Consider the following 18929-nt stretch of genomic DNA (forward strand, 5'->3'; position numbering starts at 1 on the left):
CCCCCCCGATATCCAAACCCCACCCGATGTCCCCCCCGATGTCCAACCCCCCCCGATGTCCAACCCCCCCGATGTCCAACCCCCCCGATGTCCAACCCCCCCGATGTCCAACTACCCCCGATGTCCCCCCCGATGTCCAAAAACCCCCGATGTCCAAAACCCCCGATGTCCAACTCCCCCCCGATGTCCAACCCCCCCGATGTCCCCCCCCCGATGTCCAAACCCCCCCCGATGTCCAACCACCCCGATGTCCAAACCCCCCCGATGTCCAAACCCCCCGATGTCCAACCCCCAACGATGTCCAACTAACCCCCCCGATGTCCCCCCCCCGATGTCCAACCCCCCCGATGTCCAACCCCCCCACGATGACCCCCCCCGATGTCCAACCCCCCCGATGACCAACCCCCCCCGATGTCCAACCACCCCGATGTCCAAACCCCCCCCGATGTCCAAACCCCCCCCGATGTCCAAACCCCCCCCGATGTCCAACCCCCCCGATGTCCAACCCCCCCGATGACCAACCCCCGCCCGATGTCCAACCCCCCCCGATGTCCCCCCCGATGTCCAACTACCCCCGATGTCCCCCCCGATGTCCAAACCCCCCCGATGTCCAAAACCCCCGATGTCCAACTCCCCCCCGATGTCCAACCCCCCCCGATGTCCCCCCCGATGTCCAACCCCCCCCGATATCCAACCACCCCGATGTCCAACCCCCGCCCGATGTCCAACCCCCCCCGATGTCCAACTACCCCCGATGTCCCCCCCGATGTCCAAACCCCCCCGATGTCCAAAATCCGTAATGTCCAACTCCCCCCCGATGTCCAACCCCCCCCGATGTCCCCCCCGATGTCCAACCCCCCCCCGATGTCCAAACCCCCCGATGTCCAACCCCCCCGATGTCCAACTAACCCCCCGATGTCCAAACCCCCCCGATGTCCAAAACCACCGATGTCCAACTCCCCCCCGATGTCCAACCCCCCCCGATGTCCCCCCCGATGTCCAACCCCCCCCCGATGTCCAACCCCCCCCGATGTCCAAACCCCCCCGATGCCCCCCGATGTCCCCCCCGATGTCCAACCCCCCCGATGTCCAACCCCCCCTGATGTCCAACCCCCGATGTCCAACCCCCCCCGATGTCCAACCCCCCCGATGTCCAACCCCCCCAATGTCCAACCCCCCCGATGTCCGAACCCCCCCCGATGTTCAAACCCCCCCCGATGTCCAACCCTCCCCAACGTCCAACCTCCCGATGTCCAAACCCCCCCCGATGTCCAACCCCCCCCGATGTCCCCCCCGATGTCCAACACCCCCCCGATGTCCAACCCCCCGCGATGTCCAACTACCCCCGATGTCCCCCCCGGATGTCCAACTACCCCCGATGTCCAACCCTCCCCCCGATGTCCCCCCCGATGTCCAACACCCCCCCGATGTACAACCCCACCCGATGTCTCCCCCCCGATGTCTCCCCCCCGATGTCCAAACCCACCCTGATGTCCATCCCCCCCCGATGTCCAACCCCCCCCGATGTCCAACCCCCACTGATGTCCCCCCGATGTCCAACCCCCCCCCCGATGTCCAACCCCGCCGATGTCCAACCCCCCCCCGATGTCCAACCCCCCCAATGTCCAACCCCCCCCGATGTCCGAACCCCCCCCCCGATGTCCAAACCCCCCCCGATGTCCAACCCTCCCCAACGTCCAACCTCCCGATGTCCAAACCCCCCCCGATGTCCAAACCCCACCCGATGTCCCCCCCGATGTCCAACCCCCACCGATGTCCAACCCCCCCGATGTCCAACCCCCCCCGATGTCCAACCCCCCCGATGTCCAACTACCCCCGATGTCCCCCCCGATGTCCAAAAACCCCCGATGTCCAAAACCCCCGATGTCCAACTCCCCCCCGATGTCCCCCCCGATGTCCAAACCCCACCCGATGTCCAACCCCCCCCGATGTCCAACCCCCCCCGATGTCCAACTAACCCCCCGATGTCCCCCCCCGATGTCCAACACCCCCGATGTCCAACCCCCCCCGATGACCCCCCCCGATGTCCAACCCCCCCCGATGTCCAACCCCCCCCCCGATGTTCAACCACCCCGATGTCCAAACCCCCCCGATGTCCAAACCCCCCCCCGATGTCCAAACCCCCCCCCGATGACCAAACCCCCCGATGTCCAAACCCCCCGATGTCCAAACCCCCCCCCCGATGTCCAAACCCCCCGATGTCCAAACCCCCCCGATGTCCCCCCTAATGTCCAAGCCCCACCGATGTCCCCCCCCGATGTCCGAACCCCCCGATGTCCAACACCCCCCCGATTTCCAAACCCCCCCCGATGTCCGAACCCTCCCGATGTCCAACCCCCCCCGATGTCCAACCCCCGACGTCCAACTAACCCCCGATGTCCAAACCCCACCCGATGTCCCCCCCGATGACCAACCCCCCCGATGTCCAACTAACCCCCGATGTCCAAACCGCCCCGATGTCAAACCCCACCCGATGTCCCCCCCGATGTCCAACCCCCCCCCCGATATCCAAACCCCACCCGATGTCCCCCCCGATGTCCAACCCCCCCCGATGTCCAACCCCCCCGATGTCCAACCCCCCCGATGTCCAACCCCCCCGATGTCCAACCCCCCCGATGTCCAAACCCCCCCCGATGTCCAACCACCCCGATGTCCAAACCCCCCCGATGTCCAAACCCCCCGATGTCCAACCCCCAACGATGTCCAACTAACCCCCCCGATGTCCCCCCCCGATGTCCAACCCCCCCGATGTCCAACCCGCCCACGATGACCCCCCCCGATGTCCAACCCCCCCGATGACCAACCCCCCCCGATGTCCAACCACCCCGATGTCCAAACCCCCCCCGATGTCCAAACCCCCCCCGATGTCCAAACCCCCCCCGATGTCCAACCCCCCCGATGTCCAACCCCCCCGATGACCAACCCCCGCCCGATGTCCAACCCCCCCCGATGTCCCCCCCGATGTCCAACTACCCCCGATGTCCCCCCCGATGTCCAAACCCCCCCGATGTCCAAAACCCCCGATGTCCAACTCCCCCCCGATGTCCAACCCCCCCCGATGTCCCCCCCGATGTCCAACCCCCCCCGATATCCAACCACCCCGATGTCCAACCCCCGCCCGATGTCCAACCCCCCCCGATGTCCAACTACCCCCGATGTCCCCCCCGATGTCCAAACCCCCCCGATGTCCAAAATCCGTAATGTCCAACTCCCCCCCGATGTCCAACCCCCCCCGATGTCCCCCCCGATGTCCAACCCCCCCCCGATGTCCAAACCCCCCGATGTCCAACCCCCCCGATGTCCAACTAACCCCCCCGATGTCCCCCCCGATGTCCAAACCCCCCCGATGTCCAAAACCACCGATGTCCAACTCCCCCCCGATGTCCAACCCCCCCCGATGTCCCCCCCGATGTCCAACCCCCCCCCCGATGTCCAACCCCCCCCGATGTCCAAACCCCCCCGATGCCCCCCGATGTCCCCCCCGATGTCCAACCCCCCCGATGTCCAACCCCCCCTGATGTCCAACCCCCGATGTCCAACCCCCCCCGATGTCCAACCCCCCCGATGTCCAACCCCCCCAATGTCCAACCCCCCCGATGTCCGAACCCCCCCCCGATGTCCAAACCCCCCCCGATGTCCAACCCTCCCCAACGTCCAACCTCCCGATGTCCAAACCCCCCCCGATGTCCAACCCCCCCCGATGTCCCCCCCGATGTCCAACCCCCCCCCGATGTCCAACCCCCCGCGATGTCCAACTACCCCCGATGTCCCCCCCGGAAGTCCAACTACCCCCGATGTCCAACCCTCCCCCCGATGTCCAACCCCCACTGATGTCCCCCCGATGTCCAACCCCCCCCCCGATGTCCAACCCCGCCGATGTCCAACCCCCCCCCGATGTCCAACCCCCCCAATGTCCAACCCCCCCCGATGTCCGAACCCCCCCCCCGATGTCCAAACCCCCCCCGATGTCCAACCCTCCCCAACGTCCAACCTCCCGATGTCCAAACCCCCCCCGATGTCCAAACCCCACCCGATGTCCCCCCCGATGTCCAACCCCCCCCGATGTCCAACTACCCCCGATGTCCCCCCCGGAAGTCCAACTACCCCCGATGTCCAACTACCCCCGATGTCCAACCCTCCCCCCGGTGTCCCCCCCGATGTCCAACACCCCCCCGATGCCCAACCCCACCCGATGTCTCCCCCCCGATGTCTCCCCCCGATGTCCAAACCCCCCCGATGTCCAACCCCACCCGATGTCTCCCCCCTGATGTCCAACCCCCCCGATGTCCAAACACCCCCTGATGTCCAACCCCCCCTGATGTCCAACCCCCCCCGATGTCCAACCCCCCCGATGTCCAACCCCCCCCGATGTCCAACCCCCCCGATGTCCAAACCCCCCCCGATGTCCCCCCTGATGTCCAACCCCCCCCGATGTCCAACCCCACCCGATGTCTCCCCCCGATGTCCAAACCCCCCTCGATGTCCAAACCCCCGATGTCCATCCCCCCCGATGTCCAAACCCCCCCAAATGACCCCGCCGATGTCCAACCCCCCCCGATGTCCAAACCTCCCCGATGTCCCCCCTGATGTCCAACCCCCCCCGATGTCCAACCCCACCCGATGTCTCCCCCCGATGTCCAAACCCCCCTCGATGTCCAAACCCCCGATGTCCATCCCCCCCGATGTCCAACCCCCCCTGATGTCCAAACCCCCCCGATGTCCCCCCGATGTCCAACCCCCCCCGATGTCCAAACCCCCCCCGATGTCAAACCCCCCCCGATGTCAAACCCCCCCGATGTCCAACTAACCCCCGATGTCCAAACCCCCCGATGTCCAAACCCCACCCGATGTCCAAACCCCCCCGATGCCCAACCCCCCCGATGTCCAAACCCCCCCCGATGTCCGAACCACCCTGATGTCCAACCCCCCCCCGATGTCCAACCCCCCCCGATGTCCAAAACCCCCGATGTCCAACCCCCCCCGATGTCCAACCCCCCCGATGTCCTCCCCAATGTCCAAACCCCCCCGATGTCCAACCCCCCCGATGTTCAAACCCCCCCCGATGTCTAACCCCCCCCGATGTCCCCCCCGATGTCCAAAACCCCCCGATGTCCAACCCCCCCCCCGATGTCCAACCACCCCGATGACCAAACCCCCCCGATGTCCAAACCCCCCGATGTCCAAACCCCCCCGATGTCCAAACCCCCCCCGATGTCCAAACCCCCCCCGATGTCCAACCACCCCGATGTCCAAACCCCCCCGATGTCCAAACCCCCCGATGTCCAAACCCCCCCGATGTCCAACCCCCCCCCCGATGTCCAACCCCCCCGATGTCCAACCCCCCCGATGTCCAAACCCCCCCGATGTCCAAACCCCCCGATGTCCAAACCCCCCCGATGTCCAAACCGCCCGATGTCCAAACCCCCCGATGTCCAACCCCCCCGATGTCCAACCCCCCCGATGTCCAAACCCCCTGATGTCCAACCCCCCCGATGTCCAACTAACCCCCTGATGTCCCCCCCGATGTCCAACCCCCCCCGATGTCCAACCCCCCCCGATGACCCCCCCGATGTCCCCCCCAATGTCCAAACCCCCCGATGTCCAACCCCTCCCCGATGTCCAACCCCCCCCGATGTCCAACCCCCCCGATGTCCAACCCCCCCGATGTCCAAACCCCCCACCCGATGTCCAACCCCACCCGATGTCTCCCCCCGATGTCCAACCCCCCCCGATGTACAAACCCCCCCGATGTCCCTCCCGATGTCCCCCCCGATGTCCAACCCCCCTCGATGGCCAACCCCCCCCGATGTCCAACCACCGATGTACAACCCCCCCCCCGATGTCCAACTAACCACCGATGTCCAAACCCCCCCCGATGTCCAACCCCCCCGATGTCACCCCCCGATGTCCAACCCGCCCGATGTCCAACCCCCCCCGATGTCCAACCCCCCCGATGTACAACCCCCCCCGATGTCCAACCCCCCCCGATATCCAACCACCCCCGATGTCCAACCCCCCCCCGATGTCCCCCCCCCCGATGTCTCCCCCCGATGTCCAACTACCCCCGATGTCCCCCCCGATGTCCAACTACCCCCGATGTCCAACCCCCCCGATGTCCCCCCCCCGATGTCCGAACCACCCCGATGTCCAACCCCCCCGATGTCCAACCCCCCCGATGTCCGAACCACCCTGATGTCCAACCCCCCCCGATGTCCAACCACCCCGATGTCCAACCCCCCCCGAAGTCCAACCCCCCCGATGTCCAACCCCCCCCGATGTCCAACCCCACCCGATGTCCAACCCCCCCCGATGTCCAAACCCCCCCCGATGTCCCCCCCAATGTCCAAACCCCCCCGATGTCCAACTAACCCCCGATGTCCAACTAACCCCCGATGTCCAAACCCTTTCGATGCCCAAACCCCCCCGATGTCCAACCCCCCGATGTCCAACCCCCCCCAATGTCCCCCCCGATGTCCAACTACCCCCGATGTCCAACTACCCCCGATGTCCAACTACCCCCGATGTCCAAACCCCCCGATGTCCAACCCCCCGATGTCCAACCCCCCCCGATGTCCCCCCCCGATGTCCAACTACCCCCGATGTCCCCCCCCGATGTCCAACTACCCCCGATGTCCAAACCTCCCGATGTCCAACCCCCCCGATGTCCAACCCCCCCCGATGTCCAAACCCCCCGATGTCCACCCCCCCGATGTCCAACCCCCCCCGAAGTCCAACCCCCCCCCGATGTCCCCCACGATGTTCAACTACCCCCGATGTCCAAACCCCCCGATGTCCCCCCCCTATGTCCAAACCCCCCCGATGTCCCCCCTAATGTCCAACCCCCACCGATGTCACCCCCGATGTCCGAACCCCCCGATGTCCAACACCCCCCCGATTTCCAAACCCCCCCCGATGTCCGAACCCTCCCGATGTCCAACCGCCCCCCCGATGTCCCCCCCGATGTCCAACCCCCCCCCGTGTCCAACCCCCCCCGATGTCCAACCCCCGATGTCCAACTAACCCCCGATGTCCAAACCCCACCCGATGTGCCCCCCGATGACCAACGCCCCCGATGTCCAACCCCCCCCCGATGTCCAACTAACCCCCGATGTCCAAAACCCCCCGATGTCAAACCCCACCCGATGTCCAACCCCCCCGATGTCCCCCCCGATGTTCAACCCCCCCCGATGTCCAAACCCCACCCGATGTCCGTCCCCGATGTCCAACCCCCCCCGATGTCCAAACCCCCGATGTCCAACCCCCCCCGATGTCCAACCCCCCCCGATGTCCAAACCCCCCCCCGATGTCCAAAACCCCCGATGTCCAACTCACCCCCGATGTCCAACCCCCCCCCGATGTCCAACCCCCCCCGATGTCCAAACCCCCCCGATGTCCAAACCGCCCGATGTCCAAACCCCCCGATGTCCAACCCCCCCCCGATGTCCAACCCCCCCCGATGTCCAAACCCCCTGATGTCCAACCCCCCCGATGTCCAACTAACCCCCTGATGTCCCCCCCCGATGTCCAACCCCCCCCCGATGTCCAACCCCCCCCGATGACCCCCCCGATGTCCCCCCCAATGTCCAAACCCCCCGATGTCCAACCCCTCCCCGATGTCCAACCCCCCCGATGTCCAACCCCCCCGATGTCCAACCCCCCCGATGTCCAAACCCCCCACCCGATGTCCAACCCCACCCGATGTCTCCCCCCGATGTCCAACCCCCCCCGATGTACAAACCCCCCCGATGTCCCCCCCGATGTCCCCCCCGATGTCCAACCCCCCCGATGGCCAACCCCCCCCGATGTCCAACCACCGATGTACAACCCCCCCCCCGATGTCCAACTAACCCCCGATGTCCAAACCCCCCCCGATGTCCAACCCCCCCGATGTCCAACCCCCCCCGATGTCCAACCCCCCCATGTCCAACCCCCCCGATGTCCAACCCCCCCCGATGTCCAACCCCCCCGATGTACAACCCCCCCGATGTCCAACCCCCCCCGATATCCAACCACCCCCGATGTCCAACCCCCCCCGATGTCCCCCCCCGATGTCTCCCCCCGATGTCCAACTAACCCCGATGTCCCCCCCGATGTCCAACTACCCCCGATGTCCAACCCCCCCGATGTCCCCCCCCGATGTCCGAACCACCCCGATGTCCAACCCCCCCGATGTCCAACCCCCCCCGATGTCCGAACCACCCTGATGTCCAACCCCCCCCGATGTCCAACCACCCCGATGTCCAACCCCCCCCGAAGTCCAACCCCCCCGATGTCCAACCCCCCCGATGTCCAACCCCACCCGATGTCCAACCCCCCCCGATGTCCAAACCCCCCCCCCGATGTCCCCCCCAATGTCCAAACCCCCCCGATGTCCAACTAACCCCCGATGTCCAACTAACCCCCGATGTCCAAACCCTTTCGATGCCCAAACCCCCCCGATGTCCAACCCCCCCGATGTCCAACCCCCCCCGATGTCCCCCCCGATGTCCAACTACCCCCGATGTCCAACTACCCCCGATGTCCAACTACCCCCGATGTCCAAACCCCCCGATGTCCAACCCCCCGATGTCCAACTACCCCCGATGTCCCCCCCCGATGTCCAACTACCCCCGATGTCCAAACCTCCCGATGTCCAACCCCCCCGATGTCCAACCCCCCCATGTCCAACCCCCCCGATGTCCAACCCCCCCCGATGTCCAACCCCCCGATGTACAACCCCCCCGATGTCCAACCCCCCCCGATATCCAACCACCCCCGATGTCCAACCCCCCCCGATGTCCCCCCCCGATGTCTCCCCCCGATGTCCAACTAACCCCGATGTCCCCCCCGATGTCCAACTACCCCCGATGTCCAACCCCCCCGATGTCCCCCCCCGATGTCCGAACCACCCCGATGTCCAACCCCCCCGATGTCCAACCCCCCCCGATGTCCGAACCACCCTGATGTCCAACCCCCCCCGATGTCCAACCACCCCGATGTCCAACCCCCCCCGAAGTCCAACCCCCCCGATGTCCAACCCCCCCGATGTCCAACCCCACCCGATGTCCAACCCCCCCCGATGTCCAAACCCCCCCCCGATGTCCCCCCCAATGTCCAAACCCCCCCGATGTCCAACTAACCCCCGATGTCCAACTAACCCCCGATGTCCAAACCCTTTCGATGCCCAAACCCCCCCGATGTCCAACCCCCCCGATGTCCAACCCCCCCCGATGTCCCCCCCGATGTCCAACTACCCCCGATGTCCAACTACCCCCGATGTCCAACTACCCCCGATGTCCAAACCCCCCGATGTCCACCCCCCCGATGTCCAACTACCCCCGATGTCCCCCCCCGATGTCCAACTACCCCCGATGTCCAAACCTCCCGATGTCCAACCCCCCCGATGTCCAACCCCCCCCCGATGTCCAAACCCCCCGATGTCCACCCCCCCCGATGTCCAACCCCCCCAGAAGTCCAACCCCCCCCGATGTCCCCCACGATGTTCAACTACCCCCGATGTCCAAACCCCCCGATGTCCCCCCCCCCTATGTCCAAACCCCCCCGATGTCCCCCCTAATGTCCAACCCCCACCGATGTCCCCCCCGATGTCCGAACCCCCCGATGTCCAACACCCCCCCGATTTCCAACCCCCCCCGATGTCCGAACCCTCCCGATGTCCAACCGCCCCCCCGATGTCCCCCCGATGTCCAACCCCCCCCGTGTCCAAACCCCACCCGATGTCCCCCCCGATGACCAACCCCCCCGATGTCCAACCCCCCCCCGATGTCCAACTAACCCCCGATGTCCAAAACCCCCCGATGTCAAACCCCACCCGATGTCCAACCCCCCCCCGATGTCCAAACCCCCCCCGATGTCCAAAACCCCCGATGTCCAACCCCCCCCGATGTCCAACCCCCCCGATGTCCAACTAAACCCCCGATGTCCCCCCCCGATGTCCAACCCCCCCCAATGTCCAACCCCCCCCGATGTCCCCCCCGGAAGTCCAACTACCCCCGATGTCCAACTACCCCTGATGTCCAACCCTCCCCCCAATGTCCCCCCCGATGTCCAACACCCCCCCGATGTACAACCCCACCCGATGTCTCCCCCCCGATGTCTCCCCCCCGATGTCCAACCCCCCCCTGATGTCCAACCACCCCCAATGTCCAACCCCCCCGATGTCCAACCCCCCCGATGTCCATACGCCCCCGATGTCCAACCCCCCCGATGTCCAACACCCCCGATGTCCAGCCCCCGATGCCCAACCCCCCCCTGATGTCCAACCCCCCCGATGTCCAACCCCCCCTGATGCCCAACCCCGCCCTGATGTCCAACCCCGCCGATGTCCAACCCCCCCGATGTCCAACCCCCCCCCAATGTCCAACCCCCCCGATGTCCGAACCCCCCCCGATGTCCAAACCCCCCCCGATGTCCAACCCTCCCCAACGTCCAACCTCCCGATGTCCAAACCCCCCCCGATGTCCAAACCCCACCCGATGTCCCCCCCGATGTCCAACCCCCCCCGATGTCCAACCCCCCCGATGTCCAACCCCCCCGATGTCCAAACCCCCCGATGTCCAACCCCCTCCGATGTCCAACCGCCCCCCGATGTCCAACCCCCCCAATGTCCAACCCCCCCGATGTCCGAACCCCCCCCCGATGTCCAAACCCCCCCCGATGTCCCCCCCGATGTCCAACACCCCCCCGATGCCCAACCCCACCCGATGTCTCCCCCCCGATGTCTCCCCCCCGATGTCCAAACCCCCCCGATGTCCAACCCCACCCGATGTCTCCCCCCTGATGTCCAACCCCCCCCGATGTCCAAACACCCCCTGATGTCCAACCCCCCCTGATGTCCAACCCCCCCCGATGTCCAACCCCCCCGATGTCCAACCCCCCCGATGTCCAACCCCCCCGATGTCCAAACCCCCCCCGATGTCCCCCCAGATGTCCAACCCCCCCCGATCTCCAACCCCACCCGATGTCTCCCCCCGATGTCCAAACCCCCCTCGATGTGCAAACCCCCGATGTCCATCCCCCCCGATGTCCAACCCCCCCTGATGTCCAAACCCCCCCGATGTCCCCCCGATGTCCAACCCCCCACGATGTCCAAACCCGCCCCCCGATGTCAAACCCCCCCGATGTCCAACTAACCCCCGATGTCCAACCCCCCCCGATGTCCAACCCCCCCCCGATGTCCAAAACCCCCGATGTCCAACCCCCCCGATGTCCAACCCCCCCGATGTCCCCCCCAATGTCCAAACCTCCCGATGTCCAACCCCCCCGATGTCCAAACCCCCCCTCGATGTCTAACCCCCCCCGATGTCCCCCCCGATGTCCAAAACCCCCCGATGTCCAACCCCCCCCGATGTCCAACCACCCCGATGTCCAAACCCCCCGATGTCCAACCCCCCCCGATGTCCAAACCCCCCGATGTCCAAACCCCCCCCCAATGTCTAACCCCCTCCGATGTCCAACCACCCCGATGTCCAAACCCCCTGATGTCCAACCCCCCCGATGTCCAACTAACCCCCTGATGTCCCCCCCTGATGTCTAACCCCCCCGATGTCCAACCCCCCCCCGATGACCCCCCCGATGTCCAAACCCCCCGATGTCCAAACCCCCCGATGTCCAACCCCCCCGATGTCCAACCCCACCCGATGTCTCCCCCCTGATGTCCAACCCCCCCGATGCCCAACCCCCCCCGATGTCCAACCACCCCCGATGTCCAACCCACCCGATGTCTCCCCCCTGATGTCCAACCCCCCCCGATGCCCAACCCCCCACGATGTCCAACCACCCCCGATGTCCAACCCCCCCCGATGTCCAAATCCCGCCCCGATGTCAAACCCCCCCCGATGTCCAACTAACCCCCAATGTCCAAACCCCCCGATGTCCAACTACCCCCGATGTCCCCCCCGGAAGTCCAACTACCCCCGATGTCCAACTACCCCCGATGTCCAACCCCCCCCCCGATGTCACCCCCGATGTCCAACACCCCCCCCGATGTCCAACCCCCCCCGATGTCCAACCCCACCCGATGTCTCCCCCCCGATGTCTCCCCCCGATGTCCAACCCCCCCCTGATGTCCAACCACCCCCGATGTCCAAACCCCCCGATGTCCAACCCCCCCGATGTCCAACCCCCCCCCGATGTCCAACCCCACCCGATGTCTCCCCCCTGATGTCCAACCCCCCCCGATGTCCAAACTCCCCCTGATGTCCAACCCCCCCTGATGTCCAACCCCCCCTGATGTCCAACCCCCCCCGATGTCCAAACCCCCGCGATGTCCAACCCCCCTCCGATGTCCAACCCCCCGATGTCCAAACACCTCCCGATGTCCCCCCTGATGCCCGATGTCCAACCCCCCCGATGTCCAAACGGCACCCCGATGTCTAACCCCCCCCCCCGATGTTCCCCCCGATGTCCAAAACCCCCCGATGTCCAACCACCCCCCCCCCGATGTCCAACCACCCCGATGTCCAAACCCCCCCGATGTCCAAAACCCCCCCCGATGTCCAAACCCCCCCGATGTCCAAAACCCCCCCCGATGTCCAACCCCCCCGATGTCCAAACCCCACCCCGATGTCTAACCCCCCCCGATGTTCCCCCCGATGTCCAAAACCCCCCGATGTCCAACCACCCCCCCCCGATGTCCAACCACCCCGATGTCCAAACACCCCCCATGTCCAAACCCCCCCGATGTCCAAAACCCCCCCGATGTCCAAACCCCCCCGATGTCCAAACCCCCCCCCGATGTCCAAACCCCCCGATGTCCAAACCCCCGCCCAATGTCCAACCCACCCCGATGTCCAACCCCCCCCCGATGTCCAAGCCCCCTGATGTCCAACCCCCCCGATGTCCAACTAACCCCCCGATGTCCCCCCCGATGTCCAACCCCTCCCCGATGTCCAAACCCCCCCCGATGACCCCCCCCGATGTCCCCCCCGATGTCCAAACCCCCCGATGTCCAACCCCCCCCGAAGTCCAACCCCACCCGATGTCTCGCCCCTGATGTCCAACACTCCCCGATGTCCAACCCCCCCGATGTCCAACCCCCCCCCCGATGTCCCCCCCGATGTCCAAACCCCCCGATGTCCAACCCCCCCCGAAGTCCAACCCCACCCGATGTCCCCCCTGATGTCCAACCCCCCCCGATGTCCAACCCCACCCGATGTCTCCCCCCGATGTCCAAACCCCCCCCGATGTCCCCCCCGATGTCCATCCCCCCCGATGTCCAACCACCCCTGATGTCCAAACCCCCCCGATGTCCCCCCCGATGTCCAACCCCCCCCCGATGTCCAAACCCCCCCCCGATGTCAAACCCCCCCGATGTCCAACTAACCCCCGATGTCCAAACCCCCCGATGTCCAAACCCCACCCGATGTCCCCCCCCAATGTCCAAACCCCCCCGATGCCCAACCCCCCCGATGTCCAAAACCCCCCCCGATGTCCAAACCCCCCCGATGTCCAAACCCCCCCCCGATGTCCAACCCCCCCGATGTCCAAACCCCACCCCGATGTCTAACCCCCCCCGATGTTCCCCCCGATGTCCAAAACCCCCCGATGTCCAACCACCCCCCCCCGATGTCCAACCACCCCGATGTCCAAACCCCCCCGATGTCCAAACCCCCCCGATGTCCAAAACCCCCCCGATGTCCAAACCCCCCCGATGTCCAAACCCCCCCCCGATGTCCAAACCCCCCGATGTCCAAACCCCCCCCAATGTCCAACCCACCCCGATGTCCAACCCCCCCCCGATGTCCAAACCCCCTGATGTCCAACCCCCCCGATGTCCAACTAACCCCCCGATGTCCCCCCCGATGTCCAACCCCCCCGATGTCCAACCCCCCCCGATGTCCCCCCCAATGTCCAAACCTCCCGATGTCCAACCCCCCCCGATGTCCAAACCCCCCCTCGATGTCTAACCCCCCCCGATGTCCCCCCCGATGTCCAAAACCCCCCGATGTCCAACCCCCCCCGATGTCCAACCACCCCGATGTCCAAACCCCCCGATGTCCAACCCCCCCCGATGTCCAAACCCCCCGATGTCCAAACCCACCCCCAATGTCTAACGCCCTCCGATGTCCAACCACCCCGATGTCCAAACCCCCTGATGTCCAACCCCCCCGATGTCCAACTAACCCCCTGATGTCCCCCCCCTGATGTCCAACCCCCCCGATGTCCAACCCCCCCCCCGATGACCCCCCCCGATGTCCAAACCCCCCGATGTCCAAACCCCCCGATGTCCAACCCCCCCGATGTCCAACCCCACCCGATGTCTCCCCCTGATGTCCAACCCCCCCGATGCCCAACCCCCCCCGATGTCCAACCACCCCCGATGTCCAACCCACCCGATGTCTCCCCCCTGATGTCCAACCCCCCCGATGCCCAACCCCCCCCGATGTCCAACCACCCCCGATGTCCAACCCCCCCCGATGTCCAAATCCCGCCCCGATGTCAAACCCCCCCGATGTCCAACTAACCCCCAATGTCCAAACCCCCCGATGTCCAACTACCCCCGATGTCCCCCCCGGAAGTCCAACTACCCCCGATGTCCAACTACCCCCGATGTCCAACCCCCCCCCGATGTCACCCCCGATGTCCAACACCCCCCCGATGTCCAATCCCCCCCGATGTCCAACCCCACCCGATGTCTCCCCCCCGATGTCCAAACCCCCCCAATTCCCAACCCCCCCCGATGTCCAACCACCCCCCCCGATGTTCAAACCCCCCGATGTCCAACCCCCACCGATGCCCAACCCCCCCCGATGTCCAAACCCCCCCAATGTTCAAACCCCCCGATGTCGAACCCACCCCCCATGTCCAACACCCCCCGATGTCCAAACCCCCCCTGATGTCCAACACCCCCTGATGTCCAACCCCCCCCCGATGACCAGCCCCCCCCGATGTCCAACCCCCCCGATGTCCAACCCCCCCCGATGTCCAAACCCCCCCCGATGTCCCCCCTGATGTCCAATCCCCCCCGATGTCCAACCCCCCCCCGATGTCCATACCCCCCGGTGTCCAAACCCCCCCGATGTCCCCCCCCCGATGTCCAAACCCCCCCCGATGTCCATCCCCCCCGATGTCCAACCCCCCCTGATGTCCAAACCCCCCCCGATGTCAAACCCCCCCTGATGTCCAAACTCCCCCGATGTCCCCCCCCGATGTCCAACCCCCCCGATGTCCAAACCCCGCCCCGATGTCAAACCCCCCCGATGTCCAACTAACCCCGATGTCCAAACCCCCCGATGTCCAAACCCCACCCGATGTCCCCCCCCAATGTCCAAACCCCCCCCCGATGTCCAACCCCCCAACGTCCAACCTCCCGATATCCAAACCCCCCCCGATGTCCAAACCCCACCCGATGTCCCCCCCGATGTCCAACCCCCCCCGATGTCCAACTACCCCCGATGTCCCCCCCGGAAGTCCAAATACCCCCGATGTCCAACTACCCCCGATGTCCAACCCCCCCCCGATGTCCCCCCCGATGTCCAACACCCCCCCGAAGTCCAATCCCCCCCGATGTCCAACCCTACCCGATGTCTCCCCCCGATGTCTCCCCCCCGATGTCCAACCCCCCACTGATGTCCAACCACCCCCCGATGTCCAAACCCCCCGATGTCCAACCCCCCCCCGATGTCCAACCCCCCCCCCCCGATGTCCAACCCCCCCCGATGTCCAACACCCCCCCCTGATGTCCAACCCCCCCCGATGTCCAAACACCCCTGATGTCCAACCCCCCCCCCGCTGTCCAACCCCCCCCGATGTCCAAACCCCGCGATGTCCAACCCCCCCCCCCGATGTCCAACCCCCCCCGATGTCCAAACCCCACCCGATGTCTAACCCCCCCCGATGTCCAACTACCCCCGATGTCCAACCCCCCCCCGATGTCCCCCCTGATGTCCAACCCCCCCCCGATGTCCAAAACCCCCCGATGTCCAACCACCCCCCCCCGATGTCCAAACCCCCCGATGTCCAAAGCCCCCGATGTCCAAAACCCCCCCGATGTCCAAACCCCCCCCGATGTCCAAACCCCCCCCCCGATGTCCAAACCCCCCGATGTCCAAACCCCCCCCCAATGTCCAACCCCTCCAGATGTCCAACCCCCCCCGATGTCCAAACCCCCTGATGTCCAACCCCCCCGATGTCCAACTAACCCCCCGATGTCCCCCCCGATGTCCAACCCCTCCCCGATGTCCAACCCCCCACCGATGACCCCCCCCGATGTACCCCCCGATGTCCAAACCTCCCGATGTCCTAACCCCCCCGATGTCCAACCCCACCCGATGTCTCCCCCTGATGTCCAACACTCCCCGATGTCCAAACCCCCCCTGATGTCCAACACCCCCTGATGTCCAACCCCCCCCGATGTCCAACCCCCCCCCGATGTCCAACCCCCCCGATGTCCAACCCCCCCGATGTCCAAACCCCCCCCGATGTCCCCCCTGATGTCCAACCCCACCCGATGTCTCCCCCCGATGTCCAAACCCCCCTCGATGTCCAAACCCCCGATGTCCATCCCCCCCGATGTCCAAACCCCCCCGATGTCCCACCCCGATGTCCAAACCCCCCCCGATGTCCAACCCCGCCCTGATGTCCAACCCCCCCTGATGTCCAAACACCCCCGATGTCCCCCCCGATGTCCAAACCCCCCCCCGATGTCAAACCCCCCCGATGTCCAACTAACACCCGATGTCCAAACCCCCCGATGTCCAGACCCCACCCGATGTCCCCCCCCAATGTCCAAACCCCTCCGATGCCCAACCCCCCCGATGTCCAAACCCCCCCAATGTTCGAACCACCCTGATGTCCAACCCCCCCCCCCGATGTCCAACCCCCCCGATGTCAAACCCCCCCCCGATGTCCAACCGCCCCCCGATGTCCAAACCCCCCGATGTCCAACCCCCCCCGATGTCCCCCCGATGTCCAAACCCCCCCCGATGTCCAAAACCCCCGATGTCCAACCCCCCCCTTGTCCAACCCCCCCCGATTTCCCCCCCGATGTCCAAACACCCACCGATGTCCAACCCCCCCCGATGACCAACCACCCCGATCTCCAAACCCCCCCGATGTCCAACCCCCCCGCGATGTCCCCCCCCGATGTCCAAACCCCCCCCCGATGTCCAACCCCCCCGATGTCCAAACCCCCCCCGATGTCCCCCCTGATGTCCAACCCCCCCCGATGTCCAACCCCACCCGATGTCTCCCCCCGATGTCCAAACCCCCCTAGATGTCCAAAACCCCGATGTCCATCCCCCCAATGTCCAAACCCCCCCGATGTCCAAACCCCCCCGATGTCCAACCCCCCCGATGTCCAACCCCCCCCGATGTCCCCCCCGATGTCCAAACCCCCCCGATGTCCAACGACCCCCCGATGTCCAACGCCGCCCTGATGTCCAACCCCCCCTCGATGTGCAAACCCCCGATGTCCATCCCCCCCCGATGTCCAACCCCCCCCCGATGTCCAACTAACCCCCGATGTCCAAACCCCCCCGATGTCCAAACCCCACCCGATGTCCCCACCCAATGTCCAAACCCCCCCGATGCCCAACCCCCCCCGATGTCCAAACCCCCCCGATGTCCGAACCACCCTGATATCCAACCCCCCCCCGATGTCCAACCCCCCCCGATGTCAAACACCCCCCCGATGACCCCCCACCGATGTCCCCCCGATGTCCAAACCCCCCGATGTCCAATCCCCCCCGATGTCCAACCCCACCCGATGTCTCCCCCCTGATGTCCAACACCCCCCGATGTCCAAACCCCCCCCCCGATGTCCAACCCCCCCTGATGTCCAACCCCCCCGATGTCCAAACCCCCCCGATGTCCAACCCCACCGATGTCTCCCCCCGATGTCCAAACCCCCCTCGATGTCCAAACCCCGATGTCCATCCCCCCCAATGTCCAAACCCCCCCGATGTCCAAACCCCCCCGATGTCCAACCCCCCCGATGTCCAACCCCCCCCGATGTCCCCCCGATGTCCAAACCCCCCCGATGTCCAACGACCCCCCGATGTCCAACGCCGCCCTGATGTCCAACCCCCCCTCGATGTGCAAACCCCCGATGTCCATCCCCCCCCGATGTCCAACCCCCCCCGATGTCCAACTAACCCCCGATGTCCAAACCCCCCCGATGTCCAAACCCCACCCGATGTCCCCACCCAATGTCCAAACCCCCCGATGCCCAACCCCCCCCGATGTCCAAACCCCCCCGATGTCCCGAACCACCCTGATGTCCAACCCCCCCCCGATGTCCAACCCCCCCCGATGTCAAACACCCCCCCGATGACCCCACACCGATGTCCCCCCGATGTCCAAACCCCCCGATGTCCAATCCCCCCCGATGTCCAACCCCACCCGATGTCTCCCCCCTGATGTCCAACACCCCCCGATGTCCAAACCCCCCCCCGATGTCCAACCCCCCCTGATGTCCAACCCCCCCGATGTCCAACCCCCCCCGATGTCCAACCCCACCGATGTCTCCCCCCGATGTCCAAACCCCCCTCGATGTCCAAACCCCCGATGTCCATCCCCCCCGATGTCCAAACTCCCCCGATGTCCCCCCCGATGTCCAAACCCCCCGATGTCCATCCCTCCCGATGTCCAACCCCCCCCGATGTCCCCCCCGATGTCCAAACCCCCCGATGTCCAACCCCACCCCGATGTCCAACCCCGCCCTGATGTCCAACCCCCCCTCGATGTGCAAACCCCCGATGTCCAAACCCCCCCCGAGGCCCAAACCCCCCGATGTCCAAACCCCCCCCCGATGTCCAAACCCCCCCGATGTCCAAACCCCCCACGATGTCCAACCACCCCGATGTCCAAACCCCCCCGATGTCCAAACCCCCCGATGTCCAAACCCCCCCGATGTCCAAACCCCCCCCGATGTCCAACCGCCCCCGATGTCCAACCCCCCCGATGTC

The sequence above is a fragment of the Scyliorhinus torazame genome, chromosome 3, assembly GCF_047496885.1.
Source record: "Scyliorhinus torazame isolate Kashiwa2021f chromosome 3, sScyTor2.1, whole genome shotgun sequence".
NCBI classification, from domain to species: domain Eukaryota; kingdom Metazoa; phylum Chordata; class Chondrichthyes; order Carcharhiniformes; family Scyliorhinidae; genus Scyliorhinus; species Scyliorhinus torazame.